The following is a 22,885-nucleotide window of genomic DNA, read 5'->3' as shown; positions in this document are numbered from 1 at the left end:
TGAAGATGCTGAACAAAACTAGCTCCAGGACTGACCCCTGGGGCACTCTGCTTGATACCGGCTGCCAACTAGACCTTGAGCCATTGATCACTACCAATTGAGCCCAAAGAGCTAGCCAGCTTTTTATCCACCTTATAGTCTATTCATCCAATCCATACTTCTTTAACTTGCTGGCAAGAATACTGTGGGAGACAGTATCAAAAGCTTTGCTAAAGTCAAGGTATATCACATCCACTGCTTCCCCCATATCCACCGAGCCAGTTATCTCATCATAGAAGACAATCGGGTTGGTCAGGCATGACTTGCCCTTAGTGTATCCATGTTGACTGTTCCTGATCACCTTCCTCTCCTCCACGTGATTCAAAATGGATTCCTGGAGGACCTGCTACATGATTTTTCCAGAGACTGAGGTGAGGCTGTGTCATAAACAGATAGTTAAGAGTTAATAGAACAGAAGTACTTCATATCTCTTTTGCCTGTAAAGTGTTAACAAGTTCAGTGAGCCTGGCTGTAACCTGACCAGAGGACCAATCAGGGGACAGGATACCTTCAAATCTTGAGGGAGGGAAGTTTTTGTGTGTGCTGTTAGTGTTTGGTTGTTGTTCTCTCTGGGTTCTGAGAGTGACCAGACCTGCAACCAGGTTTCTCTCCAATCTCTCCGATACAGGCTCTGATGTGCTCAGAATAGTAAGTACTAGGGAGATAAGGCGAGTTAGGCTTATGTTTGTTTTCTTTATTTGCAAATGTGTATTTGGCTGGGAGGAGTTCAAATTTGTATTTTGCTGAAAGGATTTTAATTTGTACTTAAATACTTAGGCTGGGAGGGTATTCCCAGTGTCTATAGCTGAAAGACCCTGTAACATATTCCATCTTAAATTTACAAAGATAATTTTTACTGTTTTTCCTTCTTTAATTAAAAGCTTTTGTTGTTTAAGAACCTGATTATTTTTTTATTCTGGTGTGAGACCCCAAGGGACTGGGTCTGGATCCACCAGGGAATTGGTGGGGAGAAAGGAGGGAAGGGGGAGAGAGAGGTTAATTTCTCTCGGTGTTAGGATTACTTTCTCTCTCAGGGAGAGTCTGGGAGGGAGAGAGAGAAGGAGGGGGGAAGGTGGATTTTCCTCTATGTTTTAAGATTCAAGGAGTTTGAATCACAGTGATCTTCCAGGGTAACCCAGGGAGGGGAAGCCTGGGGGAGGCAATGGTGAGGGAAAGGGTTTTCTTTCCTTGTGTTAAAATCCAGAGGGATTGGGTCTTGGGGGTCCCCGGGCAAGGTTTTGGGGGGACCGGAGTGTACCAGGCACTGGAATTCCTGGTTGGTGGCAGCGCTACAAGTACTAAGCTGGTAGTTGAGTTTAGAGGAATTCATGCTGGTACCCCATCTTTTGGACGCTAAGGTTCAGAGTGGGGGTTTATACTATGACAGGCTGTAGTTCCTCAGATTCTCCTCCTTCTCTTTTTTAAAGATGGGCACGTGTTTAAGATGTTCTGCAAAGCCAGGGAACATTGTTTTAAAAACCAGAAATGAAATAAAAGGATGGCTTTTATTCTGGATTCTGCAAAACTGCCTTGATTGATTTTGAGTTGATTGATTTTGGATTTTATCAAAGCAAGCCTGGGAGGGGATAGTTTGGATCACAGTCCTATTTTCATCTGAACTTCCAAAGTTTGGGGGTAAGTTTCATGTAAGTAGTTTTAGTGTGGACCTATATTGCCTACTATACCCACCGTTAGCAGAGAATGAGAGCTGGCTAAGAAAAGGTTAAGGAAAGTGATGTCATCACCAGTACAGCTGGATTATTAACAACCTGATATAAGGGAGGTGAGCATGCTACTCCCTTGGAGTGAGGAGGTGGGTTTGGACTGTCCCAGTCTTGAGGGAAGGAGCCTTGAATGGAAGCAAGCCAGGGATGAAGGTTTAGGCAGGAGGGTTCCTGTATATTTTTGGTGGAGGTATTTTGTGATTTAATGAATCAGATGTAGGAGGAGCAACTTTGGAATGGGATGAGGAGCTAGCAGTTACTTACAGGTACCATCTCAGTGAAGAAGCCAGCTACCTGCAGTAATAGATTAAAGTGCTAACATTTCCCCAAAGGAGAGGAAATGGGGACCTAATTGCATGACAAGGGAGCCATCTGTCCTGAGAACAGTCAGCCAGCCTCTATGTTTAAATGCAAGCTTTGCAGCCTGAGAGAGTGAGTGTGTGTATAAATGGCCTGAATCTGATGCCTTTTATAAATACAGTAATTGGTGAACAGGTGCAGATAGAGAGGCTGTATTCATAGAGTAGGAAAGTATTGGGGAAGGGATAGCTCAGTGGTTTGAGCATAGGCCTGCTAAACCCAGGGTTGTGAGTTCAATCCTTCAAAGGGATATTTAGGGATTGGGGCAAAAATCTGTCTGGGGATGGGTCCTGCTTTTGAGCAGGGGGGTTGGACTAGATACTGCCTGAGGTCCCTTCCAACCCTGACATTCTATGATTCTATCTGGGATCAGCAGATATGCTAATATGACTGCTGGAGGTGGGGGCTGAATTGTATAACTCTGTTACTCCATTAAACAATTGACTTGATCTTTGACAAGGAAGGACATGGCCCTGGCTGCATCTTGCCACTTGATGTTTATGGAAGCATTGATGGGCCTGGTCACTCTGAAACTCTTTGTGAAGGCTTAGGCTCTTCCTCCCAGGCAAAACCGCCCTTGGTGGGGAACCCACTTACAAAACGATGGTCTTCTGACAGTGTTGAAATATGGTGGAGACTTGCAGTGCAGTCAGGAATAGGCCAAGTGCCCAAATCAAGCTGCTCCAGTCCTGCAAAGTGCAAGAGGGTAGCAGAATCTGGGGTCAGAATTACAACATCGTTCGTTTCCCCTGAGCAGGTCTGCCACAAGACTAAACCACGCTGGGGCAGAGGGGATGTATTGTAAGCAGGTCCCTGCAATGCTAAGGGAGGGATTTTCCAATGTACTTTGTAGCAACCTGGATGAAACTGATGAGGAGCACTGATTGCAGAAGGAAAGAGTTTGGAGGAGGCATGAGGGACTTGTACACAGATGGTTTGAATGCCACGTGCAGGTGGCACTTGTTCTCTGTGAATAAGTTCCCTTAAGAAAGGGCCAGTTTAGTTTCACAAGCAGACAGTCCTTTCATGGTATTCTCGCGGACATAAAACACCCCTAATGGAGTCAGGCCTTCCCTTGGCTTCCGAAAGGAGTTCAGCACCTCCCAATGAACTCAATGGCAGTACTCCCCTGACATCAATAGCAGGACTCGGCCCTATGGCCAACATGTGCAAACCTGGATGTGGAATAGTAAGCATTTGAATCCACACATGAATCTGATGACTGACTTTTAGAGGTTCCAGGGATCCTCAAATCCAGCTGAAATCAGGTGGGAGCTACAGGTGCTCCACATCTCTGAAAACCAGCCCAGGTTTCTTAGGCCCCATTGTATTTTGTTAACTTCTTTCTCCTGTCCCTCTTTCTGACTTACTGGGAAGTGAGAGCTGGAGCAGATACCTCCAGGAAAGGCTCGATTAAGTTCCAGAATCAGAAAACAGCACATCATCCTCGAAGCGGTGTTTCTGTTCAGACAATCCACTCGGATTCCTGGCAGGGATAGTCAGGACACTTTTCACCAAGGACCCCTGGCAGCAGCACTGTGCAATCCAGTTATGTTAAGTCTCTCTCCTCCCTGAGGAAATTGTCCCAGATTGAGACACCATCAGGGCTTAGCTGTGGAATGATACAGAATAGGCTCAGAATCCCCAGGTGAGCGATACGTGAGTGAAGCCCTCTGCTCTGATAGGCCATTGCTTTTCTTTAAAAAGAAATCTTGGGTGTGCAACAAATGTTCACTTTGAAAGACAGCCAGCAGTATCTGTAAGAGGAGGAAAAAGGGGTGGCTCACATTCTTGTATAGGCCATCCTCCTGGGCTGACGCTGGGGACTGAAACACTGATGTCCCAAGTGCAGGTCATTAGTCACTACAGCTTGAGCTAAAACCCCAGGCTCTGTAGTCGACTCAAATTCACTGTAGATTGGGCACGGGATGTGTATGTGTGTGTGTGTGTGGGGTCTAATACACTCTTGGCTTTGTAGCTCCGAGTCCTCTGAGGGTGATGTAGAGGGCACCACGGGTTGATGGCTCCTTATAGATCCTTTTCCTCTAAGATGGCTAGTTCATATGTAGCCCACTTAAAGAGTGACCAAAACGTAGAACCATCAGTTGACAGTATGTGAAATGAACCAGTTGGCTCCGTCCCATTGCCAGGTCATGGCAAACCCCATCACAGTGATTACTCTGGCTGGCTGCAGCATAGAGGTAGACTGGATGGGTGTAGAGATCAAATAGTCCTGTCACTCCTAGGGCATGGAAAGGGTCCTCTGATGATGCAGTCTGGGACTGTTTGCAACACCACTGTTCATATTATGGCTGGTCGGTACAAGGCTTCAATCTCAGGGATTCTCAGTTAATCACTAAAATTCATGGCTTTTTTCCTTCAAGAAAATCTTCCATTGCTTTAATTTAATAGTTATTGCCTGAAATACCCTCCTGGGATTGCTTTATCTCACCAACCTTATCCCCCTCCTCCTTCATATTGTCTTATTCCCTCTGTTTCTGGTGGGTCTGGGAATGAACATGCTGGGTTTATTTACTTTCTTGTTTTGTGCACCAGCCTCAGGAATTCAGACTGGTTTGCAGCATGCCAGAACATTTTGTTTTCCAGTAATAACTTGTGCTCCAACTGTGAACTTCCTATTACAACAGAGATCTCTCTAACCAGCGTCCCAGGGTTACACTGGAGAATATTCTGGTTGGTATGGTACAAAATGGCTTTTGTGGTAGGGCTACTTTATATCTTTGCCCTGCACTTTCCACACTCCCCCGAAATGACCAGAGATTAGCAAAGCATGGCTGGGGATGGCGGGGGGGAATTAATGGTGAGACCTCCCTCCTGGGATACATTCCTTTCCGCTTCTGACCCCCTTTTTCTGGACAGTATCTGAATGGGAAGATTGAAGGAGACCCACTGTAAGTGGGCATGCACCGGAGACAGATCAGACATGTTGGGAAGAGTCCCCTTCATAAAAACTAGCTCGCAAAAGAAAAATAGTTGGTGGCAGAAAGTCACCCACATCCCCTCATCCTTCCACACCTGCTCATACACACCCCCAGTAAGCTGTGGGCCTATCTATCAATCTTTCATTAGAAGCAATTTCCCACCCAAAACAACCACAGGACAGCAGGGAGAGGGGTCTTTCTTTCTTTGTTCGCAGTGCCTGGGCTGGCTGCTTTGATTCCTGTCTCCTAGAGTCATCTGACTGCAGTGATTAAAACAGGGAGGGGAGTTTACTTAGAACTGCTCCTGCCAGACCCTGGGGCGTGATGGTTTTAAAGCCAGTGGGATGGAGCCAAAGAGGAGATCAAAGCAACCCCACCAGGTTTACAGCAACCATGGCCTCCAAATGCTGCTTGTTCTATCAGTGCAGGGGTTGTGCCCTCAGACCCTGAGCCACAGCCCCCGGGATGGAATTGCCCCCGAATCCCACCCACCCCTATTCACATCTATCTCCAAACCAGAGAACATTCCTCCAGTCCTGCTTTTCCTTCTCTGGCTGCCGCCTTCTCCATGGCTGCTGGTTGGTGTTTCACTCCCTCACCTCCCAGCAACACTGAGAGGCTGGAGATTGTCTTGGGGGCATAGATAGAGTGCCCAGCCCCTCTTAGAGGCACACAGCATGCTGTAATTCCACTTTAAGGGCCTGATCCTGCCAAGTTTTATTTAACATTAAAAACAAACGTTAAGCATTAGCACTCCTGCTCCCTAGCAAGCCCTGAGAATCCTTGATTTCCACTGATGCCACTAGCTTCTCTGGGAGTGGAGAGCCCTCCTACCTTGCAGGCTCCATTCATCACATTAATCTATTTAGTAATGCTGCTCAGCCGTTCTCTAGGGCGAGCTGCTTTGCAGCCGAAATGGCAGTAACATGTTTTTTTATTCCCACTCACTTCCTGGGTGCCTAATTTGGGTCTATGTTTGCACAGCTGCCAGCACAATGGGATCCAGAGGCAGGACTGGGGATCATCCCATAGTAGAAACACTAAATAATCATTCATAGAATCCATAATAATCCATAAAAGCTTTATTGGCAGGAGAATGGCCAGAGATGCAGAACCAGTGGGCTGTTCATCCAGGCCGACCATACCCCATTTCTGGCCAGCACTGCCCACTTACAGTGTGGCATCAGCCCCTTCGGGTTTGCCTTCTCCAGGTAACTAAGAAGGCGGATGCTTTGTGCAGCCACAGCATGATCCCACACACAGTAGATGTTCTCACACCAGGGAAGTTTGCCAAGATTGATACTGGCATAATCTACCATAGATCCCTCCTGAATCTGGCCCTGTGATGTAGGATTCCTCCATCATCTTGGTTTTCTCTACACATTATTCATCTGGGGAAAAATATATTTGGGCTAAAGTGTCCCAGTACAAGAGAGCTTTTTGGATGGGATGGTGCTATGCTACCCCTGATGGAGGCAGTGTGGGAACGTCTCCCGGGGTGGGATGCCACTGCTCACAGATTCGATGACACTGTTGTAATAATTGGGCATACAAATCTACCCGAATTGTGAGCTCCACTGTAAAAAGTGTGTGAAGGTTCTCATGAGGCCACAATAACCTATAACAACAAATACCTTGATGGGAAAAGGTACGAGAGGGAGGCAGACTGAATTAGTTTGAACAAAAGGGCCTAGTGATTTAACTCAAAGACTGTTGAGATCATGCTTGGTAAACAAGAGAATGTGGGAATTCATGAACCAAAATTAGTATGTTGGATATTAGGCCTAACTGGTGGACAAAATAATGAGGGGATGGGCTATTCTATCCATCACTCCTTTCGAGTCCTTAAAGAAAGAGACTTTGGGGAGAAAAACTGGCTGCTGGAGTGAGCTTTGGTCATGGTTACCACCCTCACCCCCACCGTCACTTGGGATCCTGGACCTTCGTTGTCCTAACCCTGAGAGAGGTCCTGACCAGACCAGGCTAGAAAGAGGGACCCAAGTGCCATCGCTACCTCTACCAGCTCCAGCTGAGTCCAGACACCACCTGGGATAAAACAGAATTGTACTTTAACAACAAGGCAATAGCAAGAGGTCCAGCCTATCACAACTAACTTCATCTCCTCTTCCCCCAAAGGACAGTTATCACCATCTTTGATACCATCTAAGAGACTGTCAGACAAGGGGCTTTTCCTTTGAAAAACTCTTTCCAGCTAGAGGGAGAAGGGAACAAGGGATGTTTTTACAATGAAAACTTGACTTAATAGTTTACATTTCAAAGGTTTTTACTGTTTTGCCTTTTTTTTTATCTTTAATAAAAGGTTAAAAGGATCGTTAATGGTGTGTTTGCCATGGTACCAAGCAGGTTGAGGTCTGTGTATACTAAACCCTGGACCTTGTTTAACACTGTTTAATGTGGAGCAATGACTGGGTTATGTTGACATCTTTAGCCCGTACATTCTGTCTACGTTAACACACCACCGCCATCCATCTGGGTGCACTGTACACCCACCCTCTCTCGGGAGCTTGACATCACCCCCAGTGGTGCTGGCTTGGAGGTATCACATGCACAAATTAGCCACCGGATCTGGCCCTTCATCTGAGCTACCTCATCCATCCCTGGCTGCAAGGGGGTTTGGCAAACAGCTTGTACAACCTTCTCTAGCCTTTCATTGTACTCAAAATATGTTAACAACTCCACAGCCACCTGGAACTTCACGATGTGGCTAGAGCCCACATTCTCCTGCTCCCCAAAACACAGGCGTCTGCTGTTTTGAATTAAAGGAAAATCTCGGTTAAACCTGACCCGCAGCTAATCAGCCCTGATCCCATCCTATAGTGGACAGCAGTGAACATACACACAAGCCAAGTATCAGAGGGGTAGCCGTGTTAGTCTGGATCTGTAAAAGCAGTAAAGAATCCTGTGGCACCTTATAGACTAATAGCTTTTGTGGGTGGATGCATGTCATGCATCCGACGAAGAGGGTATTCACCCACGAAAGCTCATGCTCCAAAACGTCTGTTAGTCTATAAGGTGCCACAGGATTCTTTGCTGCTTTTACACACAAGCCAATGCAATGAATCAGAAGAGCCCGAACTGATTGGCTAGGGTGGGAATTACAGCAGTGTTTCAGAATGTAGGCGTGAATGATGTAGACGCCTTGCTGATCGGCATGGGATGTTTGCTTTCCTGTTCACACCGAGTCAATCCCTGGTCCTTTCCTGTCTTGTGTCTCTGCTTTCTGTCCTTGCAGGTCGCTTCCGTTCTCAGTCTTTGCAAAGAGCAGTGCTCCCGATCCGCCTGTGAAATCTCATGGTTATGAAGCACACCTCTTTTGGTTGGTGTTAACCTTGCCATGACCTCTATCTGAGCTGTGTCCCTACATGCAGCAGCTCTCCTGGGGCTCAGTGAGTCATCCTAGATCACAGGCCCTCCGACGCCTTCCTATGCCCAACTGTATGTATCCAAGGAAGTATTTCTGCCCAGTGGGGAATGAATCACTCAGGAGTGGCTCAACTGTTCCTGCCTGATGCAAGCGGGATGGGTGCAGGTGGTGAGAAGAAGAGGAATGTGGATGCTGGTTGAGAATCTAGGCTGGGGTGGAAAGCCCCATCCACAATGACAGGGGGCATGAGAGTGGGAGAAGAGCCCCTTCCCATGGTGCTAAGACACTGGCTCACTTTACAATGGAATACACAACCATCCAGGCATTTGTTGGTTTATTTAAAACAAGCAGTAAAGAGCTCCAGGAGGCTACCTCTTGTAGCCCCCTTTTCTGGTAGCAACCTGTGTATGGAACACAGAACTCCACAGCTAGAGGCATGATGTTTTTGGAGGAGCTCAGCTTTAGAATTCAGCTCCTTTGCCTGTCCGACAAAACTGGAGTTTGTTGATCTCAGGCCTTGCAGTCTGGTCTCATCTACCTCCTTAGGCTGCTTCTTGTAAAGTGGATGGGACTTGCATGTATCCTCGGGGTAGGAGGTTCCATTCCAAGCCAGCTTTCATTGGTTGTGTTCTCTAGTATGTGGTGGTTGTAATTTGCTGTAAACAGGCCCTGAAATGGAGATGGGTGCCTCTTTTTTTGAACCTCCGTCATAACATCATGTGGTGGCTATTATATCCCTGCTGAAGTGAGGAAGACCCTCTTGGAACTTTTAAGGTAAGACAGAATGCTGCTGCATTCTTACTTACGGGGCAAATGTCAAGGAGGCCAGTGCATATGCGTAGCAACCTTGATAGGGTGCCATTAAGTCTGAAGGATAATTTAGGTTGGAGCTGGAGGCAGGGAAAGGCAGCTGCAGGAGCCTGCATTAGAGAGACAAAGTGGGTGAGGTCATATCTTTTATTGGACCAACTTCTAAAAGATATGACCTCACCCACCTTCTGTCTCTAATATCCTGGGACCAACACGGCTACAACAACATGGAACCTACATTTGGCATTTTTTCATTTTTCTGTAATGTGTTAATAAAAGTTTTGTTTAGCAGTTCCTGTGAAGCACAAGCTGTTGGCACCTTTTGTTTCCCACTATCATGGGAGGTGAGGCGTTCTCACTGACTTCTTGCCATACGCACTGCATGTCTTGCTTTCCATTTCAGATTGGTATCTTCACGTGAACAGTGCGGGTGAGACTCAGGGCAGGATTAGCAGCCCTGGAAGTCAGAATGCAATAGCAATCAACAGAGAGAGGCCAGGTGCTCATATCAAGATTTTTTTAAATGCAAAAAACTAGCATAGAATCATAGGACTAGCAGGGACCTTGAGAGGTCATCTAGTCCAGTCCCCTGCACTCATAGCAGGACTAGGTATGATCTAGACCATCCCTGACAGGTGTTTGTCTAACCTGTTCTTAAACATCTCCAGTGATGGAGATTCCACCACCTCCCTAGGCACTTTATTCCAGTGCTTAACCACCCTGACAGCTAGGAAGTTTTTCCTAATGTCCAACCTAAACCGCCCTTGCTGCAAATTAAGCCCACTGCTTCTTGTCTATCCGCAGAGGTTAAAGAGAACAAATTCTACTCCCTCCTCCTTGTAACAAGCTTTTATCTACATCCCAGCTACCAGGGCTGGCTCTAGCCATTTTGCCGCACCAAGCACGGCGGCACGCCGCGGGGGGCGCTCTGCCGCTCGCCAGTCCCGCGGCTCCGGTGGACCTCCTGCAGGCGTCCCTGCGGATGCTTCACCGGAGCCACGGGACCAGCGGACCCTCCACAGGCACACCTGCGGGAGGTCCACCGGAGCTGCCTGCTGCCCTCCCAGCAACCAGCAGAGCACATCCCGCGGCATTCCGCCCCAAGTACACACTTGGCGCACTGGGGCCTGGAGCCAGCCCTGGCAGCTACAACACCGTCTGCAGTAGCAACTGCTCTAAACTCGGCAGTTCCAAACGCCTTTGAGTTGCATCCACTGATAACATGTTTGAAATTGGCTCAGAGACTCTAATGTGAACATCTAAATACTATCCCCAGGTCTCCAAGCTGGACACCAAAACCAGCGCTGAGGCCCAGCTGTGTAGGCATCTACATTTGATAATTGGGCCCAGAGGTGTACAAGGGATAGCTCAAGAGGTGGAGACGCAGGACTGGGTCTAAGATAATCTGGGGTTAAGGCAGAGGTTTGCAGTTCATCTTGGGAGGGTATTTTTGGCACAAGGGATTCAGGATTCCTCACAAAGTTGCAGCTGATGTAAAATTCAACACCCGTTCCCCCACCCCATGGCACAGAAACCAACAGATCTAAGAGGGTAACTTCATGAAAAGTGTTGATTTACAAACAGTACATCTAATAGCTTCTTATATTTTGAGCGGGATCTTGCTCATTAATTATGAGGCCATGGAAATAAAAGTCTTGCTGGAGGGTGAGAAGAAGCAATTGGGTGATTTCATTAAATGCTCTTGTGTTTCTGGAGCACTGGGCTCAAAATGTGCGGCCTCGGGAATAAGCAATGTGAGCATCCTGGTCTTCAGTGACATCCTTAGATGCCATGTTGCAGTATAAAGCGAAGTTGGAGGTAGCCCCTGTTGTAGGAGCAGCAGTGATCTGTATGCTATGTATAACCTGTATGCTCAAAAGGTCTGTTATACTCCACTTCCTCCCCTTTTTGTCTCCTCTCCCTCTCTGAATACCTCTGAAGTGGCTTTCCCCCTCCCCTTCCCTCCTGGAAAGCTTGTGGGATGAATGGGCTGGTTGAACAGCTGGAAGATCAGAAGAGCTCCCAGGTAGACAAGGTGTCTGGGACTCTAATTAGGCAGCACTCACACACCCAGTGCATGGACACTGCATGGACACTGCCCGAGGTGGAGACCAACCAGACACAGCCAAGTCATCTCTAGTCGCAGGCCATGACACTCTAATTAGACAGCACTCACATACCCAGTGCATAGACGCTGCATGGACACTGCCCAAGGTGGAATGTGACCAACCAGACTGGCCAAGTCATCTCTAGTTGCAGGCCACGAGGAGCAGGTCCTTAAAAGGGGAAGGGGCCATGTGCTCAGCAGTGCTCTCACAAGCTTGTACCTCCCATGAGGGCCCTTCGCCCGGACCGCCTGGCCAGCGGTTCGCTGCGTTGCATTCCATCGTGCCTCGGGAAGACTTACCTTCATTGCACCATCCATTGCTGTGCTGTGGGACACTTACCAGGGCCACCCAGAGGATTCAGGGGGCCTGGGGCAAAGCCGGGGAGCTGCAGCTCTTGTACTCACCCGGCGGCGGTCCGGGTCTTTGGCATTTCGGCGGTGAGGGGCCCTTCAGTCACTCCATGTCTTCGGCAGCACTGAAGGGCCCCTGCTGCCGAAATGCCGGCCGAAGACCCGGACTGCCGCTGGGCCAGGGCTCGTGGGGCCCCTGCGGGGCCTGGGGCAAATTGTCCCATTTGCCCCCCACTCTGGGTGGCCCTTCACTTACCTTGATGGATCCTAACATCTCCAGTGCCATGTCTGTCCTGGGAGCATGAGTATGCGAGTGTGACTCCTCCGCCTTTTTTTGAGCTTAGCTATCAGTATAATACACGTGCGGCTTTCTGCCAAACTCTGGAGGGTCATTAGTCCTCCCTAAGCTTCCTAGCTAGCCCAATTTCGGGTAACAAGGGGCTGCCGATTAGAGTGGGGGTGCATCACTGGAGCTGTGTTTGGGGAGCCAATAGAGCACTGCTCTCTGGCCCTCCTCTTCACCAGTGCTCCAGATTCACTAAACGGACCTAAAACGGCTGAGACACAAGCTTGGTGCAGTGAAAGTCCCAGCATTCAGTGTGGCTGCTGCTGCCTCGCTGCACAACCTGGCTTCATGTTTCTAGCTGGTGGGGGGAACCCGGGCATGTTACTACAGTTCAGCCCTTACCACATACAAAATTAACACTTGCAAAACGAGACAAGCAGAGCAAACCTTAGGACAAACCAGGACTCGTCCGGGGGAGGGCAGAAAACATGAGTGGGGTGAGGGCTGCCTTGAGTGACTGGTCCACCTGACGTGGGCGGGCAGGGCCTGTCGCTGGCACCTTGCTTTTTCCCTCCTGTCCCACCTCCCTCTAATGGTGACCAGGAACACAGGAATCACTTGCAAGATTATTTTTAATTTAATGCCAGTGCAAGTTGGGAGAAGGGGTCCATGGGGGACCTGAGGGACGTGTCCCTGGATGCTGATATATTCAGTCCTCCTTAGGAATTCCTCCAAAGGAGGTTGCTCATGTGGTTGCCACCCAGAGTGCAGCGTCTTGTTTCTCAGACATCTAAAGACTTGTCTGAGGAATGCTCTACAACCATGAGGTCCCCTGTTTCCCCTTCTCTGTGTTTTAACAATTTTGGGGTTCCATTCCACCTGGGGCTTGCCCCTAGGCACGTGCCAGGAAACCTCTGGCCTGGGAGGGAGCCGGGGAGGAAGCCAGGAAGGATTTTGCTAGCCTCTGGGTGTTCCAGGGCACAGCGTAAGGTCAAAGGGCAATTCCTGTATGTTGAGGTGTATCTATGCCTTCTTATTCAGCAATGACAAAGTCCTCATGCATGCCCACCCCTGTACAAATTATTTCAGCTCCTTGTCTCTGGTTGGCGTGATGCCCATCCTCTCCCCAGGCTTCAGAGCCTGAGCTCCAGTCCAAGCTGTGGTTTGAAAGCACTGTTGTCTACACAGTTATTTTTAGAGCTCCTCGGTAGCCCAAGTTGGTCAACCAGGGATGGGGGGCTCGGTCCAAAATGCTGTGCAGATAGACGTACCCTGAAGCACTACCTCAGTGAATAGCCATAATAATAACAACATGTACTAACTGTCCTAGTCAGACTAAGCATGTGGATTTATTAATAACAGATTTAATTCAGGCTATAATAAATTAGATGACTTCTTCACAAGAAGCTAATGTGGAGGATTCCAAGAGGTTCTGGGTAGGGGTATTTTGATAACTATGTCACTGCTAAGCAACCGTGATTGGCTGGTTGAGGAGGTCAGCTTGCCTTCTGATGGAATATCCCATGATGCCTCCGGGGCCATTCCCTCGCAAACGTATAATTTTTAAAAAATACAAAGCAAATTGGTTCTGCAAAGAGACTAAAATTTGGGACTGTCCATCTGAGCAGTTAAGACAGGGCAGGATCTGTGCTTTGCTCTGCAGATGGCGCCCTTTGGGGTGAGATTGCCCCATGCAGAGAGACAGCACAAGATCTAGGTACCACTCACATCCCTTTTGAACCCTTCTTTCTTTCACCTACCTGGGGGAGTGGTTTCTGCTTCAGCAGAGGAGATGGTCTTGCTGGCAAATAACTTGGATAGTATGAGTCCTGGAGCCAATCAGAGTGAAGGAATCTGAATATTCATAATCGAGTGACTCAGAAATAATCATTGAGTGATTATAGGAAGTCCTGAGTTCTGACTGGCCTTTGATGGGGGCCATGTGGGTACCTAGCTAGATGTCTGTTTCTGATAACAGGTGTCAGTGAAAGTAGACGCAGAGATTTACCTACAGTACAGATATTGTTGTGAAATAATCAGCCATCATGCAAATCATACACAAGCAGCATGCAGAGAATTTGTGCAACAGAGCAAAGTAACTGTATATATATGCATCAGTCACTCTACAACAACACCTAACTGTGATGGGCTGAGAGGATCCCACTCCAGCCCATTTCGGCATGACACACCATGGAGCGTGCGCTGCTTTGACCAGAAGCTTTCATTTCCCGTTCATATTCTTAGCTTCTAGACATCAGGGAACCGACTCTGGGCCCTGTCCCCTTTGCACTGCTCTATTGGCAAAAAGGGGACAGAGAGTTGCCCTCATGGGACAACTGGAGATTCCCTTAATGCAGGGGAAGTCCTGGGTGGACTCTATACCACCTGCTCCCTCTTCCTCCTGACTCCAATGTAGGGAGCATTTGGGGTGGACATGAGGCAGGCAGGGGAATGTGTGTGGCATGCTGCACTCGTGCAATCTCCAGCTGGTCAAATGGTCCCTAGGGGATCAGTCTTGTCAGCATAATTTAGAGCCACCCGTAGGCTTCTCTATGATATGCTGAGGGCCAATTTGTCCCCTTGTTGGTTCCAGGCTTGGGGGAACTCAGATGTGTCTAAGAACCACTTCCCTCCCTCACTCCTCAACCTTGGGATTCTGCAATGAGCACAGCTTGGCTGGATCTGGGTACCAGGCCCCACAGTATCCTGTCTTTCATTAACTTCTTATCTAGAACTTTAATAGTTAGCCCTGTGGTTTGGAACTTTCTACTTAATATATCATTTTTGTCTGGCTTCCCGTATGAGTCAAGTGATGACTGGTCCTTAAACAGGCCTGTATGCAGATTGCTAATATTGATCTTATTACTCGATAAATAAGTAATAGAATCTATTTTAGAAGCTACTGTATGCTCAGCCAGCAGTCCCATAGTGTACAATAAATAAAGTTACACTGTTAACTGTACAGTATCCTTGACCAAGTAGGAAAGTATGAGGCATAACTTTGCAGACCATCAGCAGTTCCTAAAGATTTTCTTCGGCAACAACAAAGCTATATGTTAATGGGACAAATTATAAAGGGATTAGGAAAAAGTGCAGTTTTGTTGCAGAAATGCCATCTGACAGGTAGGCCTAAATATAATAAAAGTTAGACTTTTTTCTCATGCGCCTTATACACAGTAACATGTAGGTACAGGATAAACCGTAGCACCAAATAAGAAGACCTATTATGAAGCTGTAAAAATCTGAAAAGTTTCTCTCCAAATGATCCTTGTGCTTTAAATGAAAGTATCACTCATACACTCACCTTCACGGCTTCTTGAACCTAGGGAGAACTGGGTGCTGTGTGACACCCCTGACTGGGAAAGAAATCCCGTGGCACAGGAGGAGCTACAAAGGTGAAATATATTTTGGAATGCAATTAGACATCAGGGGCCTGTATCTCAGTTATGCTAAGGGCCCTTTAAACTACTGTGGCAACATCAAAGGGCCTTAAAGTGAATGGAAAGGGCCTCCTGAGATTATCCACAGCGCAGGGGATCTCTGTTGCCAATATAGACTTGCTGTAAGGGCCCAATTCTCAATACAAGGGACGAATAAGGGGCCTGGCCAGAATGCACTGAGATATGGCTACTATCTTCTTCCCAAGACCCCACAGGGAATTATGGGAAGCAGAATTAGAGCAGCCTTGAGGCTGCTATAATTTATATTAGTGGTGTCAGTCCAGAATACCGGGAGCACAAAAAAAGTGTCTTAAAGCCCCCTTCCTCCCACCACCACTGCTGCAAGGACAGGACAAAGTGAGCATCAGGCCCCAGCATCTAAATAAATGCCCAATAGAGATAGGGCCCGCGTTGTTAATGGAGCGGCCAGCCCGAGTGGGCCACAGCCAAGGTCCTTTGTAGCAGTTACCATGCTAGTGAGGTAAATCGCACAAAATGGGGGTAAATGCTCAGATTTTGGCTGAACTTGTTAATTTTCTGTTGGACGCATGTACAAGCACATGCAAACCACACACACACACACACGCACACACACACAGTTCCTAAAGCACAGAGCAGAAATATTTACTATGCAGCTGCAGCTCCAAGGTCACTTGCTGGTGGATTCTCTGCAGCTTGAGGTCTTCAGACCACAATTTGAAGACTTCAGTAACTCAGGCATAGGTTAGGGATTTGTTATAGAAGTAGGGTTCTGTGGCCTGCTTTGTGCAGGGGGTCGGACTAGATGATCACATTGGTCCCTTCTGACCCTAGAATCTATGAATCTATGAATTCTGGTTCCTTTTTATTTTTTAGCAGAATGAGAGAATATGGATATTCTGGCAAGCTCCTCTAGATCTAATTGATCTCCATCCTCCAAATGCCTGAAATCATTCAGGAGAGGAAAAAAGCCTCTTATCCGATTAAAGGTGATAAAGAGTCCTGTGGCACCCTATAGACTAACAGACATATTGAAGCATAAGCTTTCGTGGGTGAATATCCACTTCATCAGATGCTCCAGTATGTCTGTTAGTCTATAAGGTGCCACAGGACTCTTTGTCGCTTTTTACAGATCCAGATTAACATGCTACCTCTCTGATTCTTATCTGATTGTCAGCCGCAGTGAAGGGACCCTCTACATTACCTTTGTGTTTGTAAATTCCAAGGTATTTCGCTTCTTGTTCACCACAGAAACCACAATAGTCTCATGGAGAACACATGAACAGCCAAATGTACCGAGAACAACCAGGGCCACCCAGAGGATTCAGGGGGCCTGGGGTCTTCGGCGGTGTGGGGCCCCCCTGCCGCAGGTCTTTGGGGCACTTTGGTGGTGGGTCCTGGAGCAGAAGGATCCCCCACTGCCGAATTGCCACGGAAGATGCTCCAGGGCGAGTTTTCCGGGTTCCCCGGAGCGAATGAAGGACCCTGCTCCAGGGGCCCCAAAAACCTCTCATGGGGGCCCCTGTGGAGCCCGGGGCCTGGGGCAAATTGCCCCACTTGCCTCCCGCTCTGGGTGGCCTTGAGAACAACACAGCTCACTCTCACAGGGACAGTAACAGGCCTAGGCATACTCACGTCATTTAGAACATATATAGACTGTGGGCATGCAAGAATGTTGGTGTGACTGAGTGTGAACATGCATGCCGGTGCTCATGGGATTTTTGTCAAACATCTTTACCCAAACATTCATACATGAAATGGCTTGTTAGTCATGCATGTTTATGCAATGACTGTGACATAAAAATATTGTAATGGCAAAGCACCACCAAGTGGTGCTATTACACACAAAGGTCTACAGTGTTGTTTCGACTCTTAGACATGGCGTGTTGTGGTTAGTTCAGGGTTATGTAAGGTTTTGATGCAGCCGTAGCTTCAGGAGAGAGGGAGCAGCAGGAGAGTTTGCTCTCTGCCCTGGGCTCTGATTGGAGTCAATTCGTGAGGCAGAGTGAATCCCTGGGAACTGGGCGCTAGAATTGGGCTGAGATTCCTGGAAAAAGGCATTGCCCTGCATGCTGTTTGACCATCTCATTTCAGGATTTCAGGATTTGGGTAGTGTGTGTAATAAAGCCAATCACACTTAGCCTCTGCATCATGATTTCTCCTCCACTAAGACACTGACATTTGCTGCCACTCAGCAGGACACTGGAAGAAAGGGCGAGTGTGTGTGTGTGTGTGTGTGTGTGTGTGTGTGTGTGTGTGTGTGTGTGTGTGTGTACACATATATATAATAGGTATGTGTCAAACTGGCTTCATATAATGCTCATGCGGGAATAAATATAGTTTTTTGCAGTTATCTATATGTGCATAAAAACACCCCACAGTCTGGTTTGTTGAGGCTTTCGATGGATGTTTATTGTCTTTGGTGTAATAATTAGAACTCTGTTTGGATGGTATTGGTCTCGGCTTTACACGAGTCTGAAAAATCTTTGAAGCAGTTGGCAATTTGTGGCTAATGTGGGTGTCAAGAATGAATGAACAAATCTGCATAGGAACAAAGAGATGATGCCACATAGCTCTAGATGCAGGTTGTCTTAGGCCCCCAGCTAAAGAAAGGCTGGTAGGGAGAGATAATAATATGTTACTTTCCACTTACAAAGTGCTTTTCATGCAAGGATCTCAAAGCACTTGATAACTAGAAATGAATTAAGCCCCACCCTTTTGAAGTAGGTGATATTATCCCATTCTGCAGATGGAGAAACACAGGCAGGTCCAACCTTCTGCACAGCTGCAAAGAAACAAAGATGGAAGGGGAGAGAAATGGGATCAGAGGTGGAAGCTGTGGGAAGGGGGAAGAGAAGAGAAGCAGAAAGAGGTAGGTAGCAGAATGGAGGTAAAAGTTGGAGTGTGGGGAAAAGGGGATAAAAAAGCAAAGGGAGGAGGAATAAAGCTGGAGAAAGCAGATCCGAGTCTAGACAGGAGATCTAGGGACAGGGAGAAGGAAGGGCAAAGGTGGAATGAAGAAGAGAAGGCAGCAAGGATGCAGAGGATAGAGGAAGAAATCTGTCCAGGAGGATAAACAAGGAAATGGGAGGAAGGAGCAGGAATGGACCCATTGTCTAACTATGAGAACAAGCCAAAACCAGTGCATCTGTAGCTACCATTATCTGCCGCAGCCAAGAACGTTCTGCTCTGTGGTGCTGTCAAGGGCACCAGTCCTGACCACAGATCTGGGAGCAAGTTTGAGGAATGAATTGCCCCCACAAAGCCCCCGCCTGCTAAGCTTCTCCTGGCAGTAAAGGGGCCTACGCGGAAACGTGGGAGACACCTATATTCTCTAGTGTGCACATGACCCTGCCAGCATGCTCTGACGCCATACCTCCAGCAGGATCCTTTGGCTAACGTGTGCTCGGGGCTTGGAAGGGCAGGACAGGTGACCAAGCAGCAGCAAGCAGATGGCTGAGAAACTAACCCAACCTGCGGTAGATGTGACTGCAATGAGATGGAGGCTGAGAAGCCATGTCAAGCTCTTGCCTCGGTGGTTCCTAAATATCATACCATGCTGAAACAGGGTGTTTGGTAGGCCAGGCCCAGGAGACAGCAAGGCCTGGTGTGGTCGCAAGATGGAGTTTGGCTTTTTATAGGGTAAAGATTTAAAAGGGGGAGGTGATTGTGTATTGACGCTAAGAGCCGGCTGTTGCATGACTGGCTCCCTCCAGAGTGGAGCCACTAGGAGATTTAACAAGAGAAATTAGCACCCACCAAGCCTGCGTCTTTGTGGTGCTGTTGGCTGGGCAATAAGCAGCAATGCTTCTTTGTAGATTTTGAAGGTCAGAAGGGATGGTCGCGATCATCCAGCTTGACCTTCTGCATGGTACAGGCCAGAGAACCTCATCCGAGCTGCTGGCAAAGGAATACAAGGTATGTGATGCCGGCCTTGATTTCCTCGTTTCTCAGGCCTGTATTGAATCAGGTCAGAGGTCTGTAAAACAGTTGCTTTTGTGCGAAACCCATGTTTTCAAGATGCATCCTTGCAGTGAAGGCAGCTGCTTCACAAACCTGGCAGAAGCATGGGGATGTCAGTGGCAGGGACTTAAAAAAATGAAAATAATAATGACAGTTCCTGAACCCACCTAACAAGAAATCAAACCTCGAGAATGCAAAGGCAGAAGAGATGCTGGACCAGACCTGTAGAGGACTTGCAGTTGAGGAAGGCTGGTCAGGTGATTAGGGAACCAGCATCGGATTTGGGAGACCTGGTTTAGTCCTGTGCTCTATTACAGATGTCCTGTGTTACCTTGGGCAAGTCACGTAGTGTCTTGGTGCCTCAGTTTCCCATCTGTACAGTGGGGATAATAGCACTGCCCTGCTTGGCACGGATGTGTGAGGATAAGTTTATTCAAGATCATGAGGCACTCAGATATTGTGGTAATGGAAGACATAAACGTACCTAAGCTGGACAGAGTGGTCCCCTGGAGTGGATATGGAGCTGTCATGGTACCTGGCAGCCCTGTGAATTCCATGCTTGGACAAGGAAACACGCTGCTTTCTGGCTTCTGTACTGTCATGAGGTCATTTATTGGTGCTCCCCCAATCACACAATGCTCCCTCCTGCCCTGCTGAGGACATCTGTGCTGGTTATTGTTATGGATGATTTCCCAAGAATGCTGAAAGGCTGATATTGTAGAGAGTCGAATTTGCCCCTTATCAGTGGTAAGCATGGCTGCTCATCTCAGTGGAGGGCAGAGAAGGTAAATGGAGGCATGAGGATGCATGGGCAGCTTTCTTCCCCAAGGTCTGGAGAATGTCAAGAAATTGGAAATCAGCCAAAACCAGAGGGCGATTTTGATTTCTGCAAGTCCCCATCAGTTAGATTAGTATTTTGCCTAATCCAAACCGGAGTGTGGTTTGAATCCAGGTTCCATTGTGACTAAATTGTTCTGGTTCTGGTGTCAGACTGTTTCTGATCCCTGTAAGATCCCTGCAACAAATCCAGCCACTTTTTTCCCTCAAATCCTAACCTAGCACATCAGGATCAAGCTAAAGCTACCTGGATGAAAGCTCTAATCCCACAGCTAATCCCAAACCTGATATACAGGAGCCCACATGTGCATGGATTAGAGCAGCTGAGATCCTTTAAAGCTGCATTCATTGTCTCAGACACATACTTCCCACCCAGACATTAGACAGCCTGCCAGCCGGAGGCTGAGAAAGGACACAGAAAAGCCGTTGTTGGTAAAGACATAGTGAAGGGAGCCTTTCTAGACAGTGCCAACGGCTGAACTACAAGGGGTTGTGGGACTGGAGGGGAAGTGAGACTCAACACTGTAATGAACACGCAGGTACATTCAGGAACAGCCTAGCAGTGGGAAGTACAGTGCCCTGGTTGCCTACGGGGCAGCAGTTTGCAAGGAGCAATGGTCAGCAGGCATGAGAGGGAACGTATTGCTGAGGTTGCATAAAGGGTTTCCAGTTTGGTTTAGTTGTGTGCTCCCTCATGGCCCACTATGCAGGGCTCTGGTTACTAGGATTGAGAGAGAGACAGAGGCCTGAGCACGCCCCGCCACATACACCCACGCCAAGAAATGGAAAATGACATCAGGTTCCCCTTGCTGGGCATCCTGGGAAATATCCCCCCAAGGGCTTGTGGGTGGGTGTGAGGGCGGAGCACACTGTGGATCTGGCAGGGGGCAGGGCCTCCCAAACCTGCAGATCCGAGGATCTGTGAGGAAAGAAAAGATCACCCACCTTAAGTGAGCGAGGCTGGAGCCTGCAGGGGTGGCTGGGTACCCTTCTGCATGGCTCTGACTATCTCCTCTTTCCCCCGCCAGCGTGGCTGCCTTTGATTTTAATATCAGCCCAATGCAATGTAAAGGGTTCGCCCACGGCTGAGAAAGGAGGTTGAAGAGACTAAGAAAGAAGGGGAAAAAAGAGCGGGAAAGAGAAAGGGCGAGTGAGAGACTTAAAGGAGGGAAACCGGATAGGTGAGCAGGAGCAGCACTTGTGGTAGCAAGAGTTATAGGTGATGGTTACTATCAGGGCGTAAGCCGGGGCCCTCCTGCACTAAAAATCCAAGTCACTACATCTGACGCTAATGAGCCAGGCTCTATGACAGCCTCATGGCCTCCGTGGAGCAGGCACAAAGCGGCTTTCGTTGCACGTCGGTCAGCAGGAGAGTCCAGCGCACAGAGCTGAAGGCACCTCGTGCTGGATTACAGCAGCCAGGGGGGTAACTCCGCGGGAGTGAAGGGAGCTGCACCAGGCCCCAATTAAACCGAATGAGTGAAATGAGTTCATGAGAAATACCAGAGAGAGCGAGGGAGAGAATGTGCCACAGTGTAAGTAAATAAGCAAGAGGAGACTTGTCGGGGAACCTGGCGAGCTCGGTGTGTGTGATGGATTGACAGCGGCAGGGCACAAACCTTAGGAGAAAAGAATGTTTGCTGTTACATCTCACAGAGAACAAGAGGAAGTGGTTTTAGAAGAGACCCAGTACAAAGAACACCCAAGGTGTTTTATTCCATCTTGCAGTCACCTTCTGCAGGCTCCTAGTTGCTGGCCATACCTGGTGCTCCCTGTGAATGAGTTCTTAGAAGCAGAAATTACTCAAGCCGCTCCCTCCCCCCGCCCAATGTCTGTTGTTCCCTTACCCACCTGTTAGAATTGATTTCTTACTGGACTGTTGGCTCCTCCCAGATTTTCTTTTATGAATATTTATTAGAAGGGGGCTAGGCCAGAAAACTGTGCCCTGCCCAGCTCCTCCCAACGGCGTTATCCTGCAGTTCATCTGCTCCTTCCCTGCCACATAGAACGTGCACCATCTCCTTTGCCTGCAACCGAACAGCCTGCTTTTGCCCACACATGTTGAAGGTACGGCCAGCGGCTAAAAGCAGGAGAGCCAGCCATAGTTCTTGCTTGCAGATTGCACAGAAAAGGACCCAGTGCAACCATAAGCACAACCCAAGCTTAGCGCTCAGATTCTAGCAGTACTGTGAAATAGGTATCATCTGGCAGGGTATTCTGGGTCCTGAGATGTGTGCACCATGGGGTCCGCTTTGCTTTGCTATTCCAGTGCCCAGAACACATAACTTTTCAGACTGGAGCAGACGTTGCTCAGGCCGAGTGTGCAATCAAGGGTATGTGTTTCATTTTGCAAAATGCAGCAATTGCTCCTGCTGTATACGAAGGGGCTTTTAATGTGCTCGGTGCTAAAACGAAGGAATGAAGCCCTTGCAATTCACGGGCTTGCAGGTCGGCCTGAAAAGCTGAGGAAAAGGCTGAGTGGGAGGAGCTGCTCTCACTCCGATACCCAAGAGAGGCTGTATTGGGTGCACCCGCTCTTGCTGCAGGCATCAGAGTCGGGGTTTGCACCTGTAAACGTTTTATTCTGTGGAAAATGAGTAGCTGCTCCCATGACTGCTCATCTAGGCAACGTGCAAGGGCTGGGCCGAGCTGTGCTGGGGCA

This window comes from Gopherus flavomarginatus, chromosome 7 (assembly GCF_025201925.1).
Source record: "Gopherus flavomarginatus isolate rGopFla2 chromosome 7, rGopFla2.mat.asm, whole genome shotgun sequence".
In the NCBI taxonomy this organism is placed as follows: Eukaryota; Metazoa; Chordata; order Testudines; family Testudinidae; genus Gopherus; species Gopherus flavomarginatus.
The sequence above is the reverse complement of the archived record's forward strand: the minus strand, read 5'-3'. Positions refer to the sequence as shown.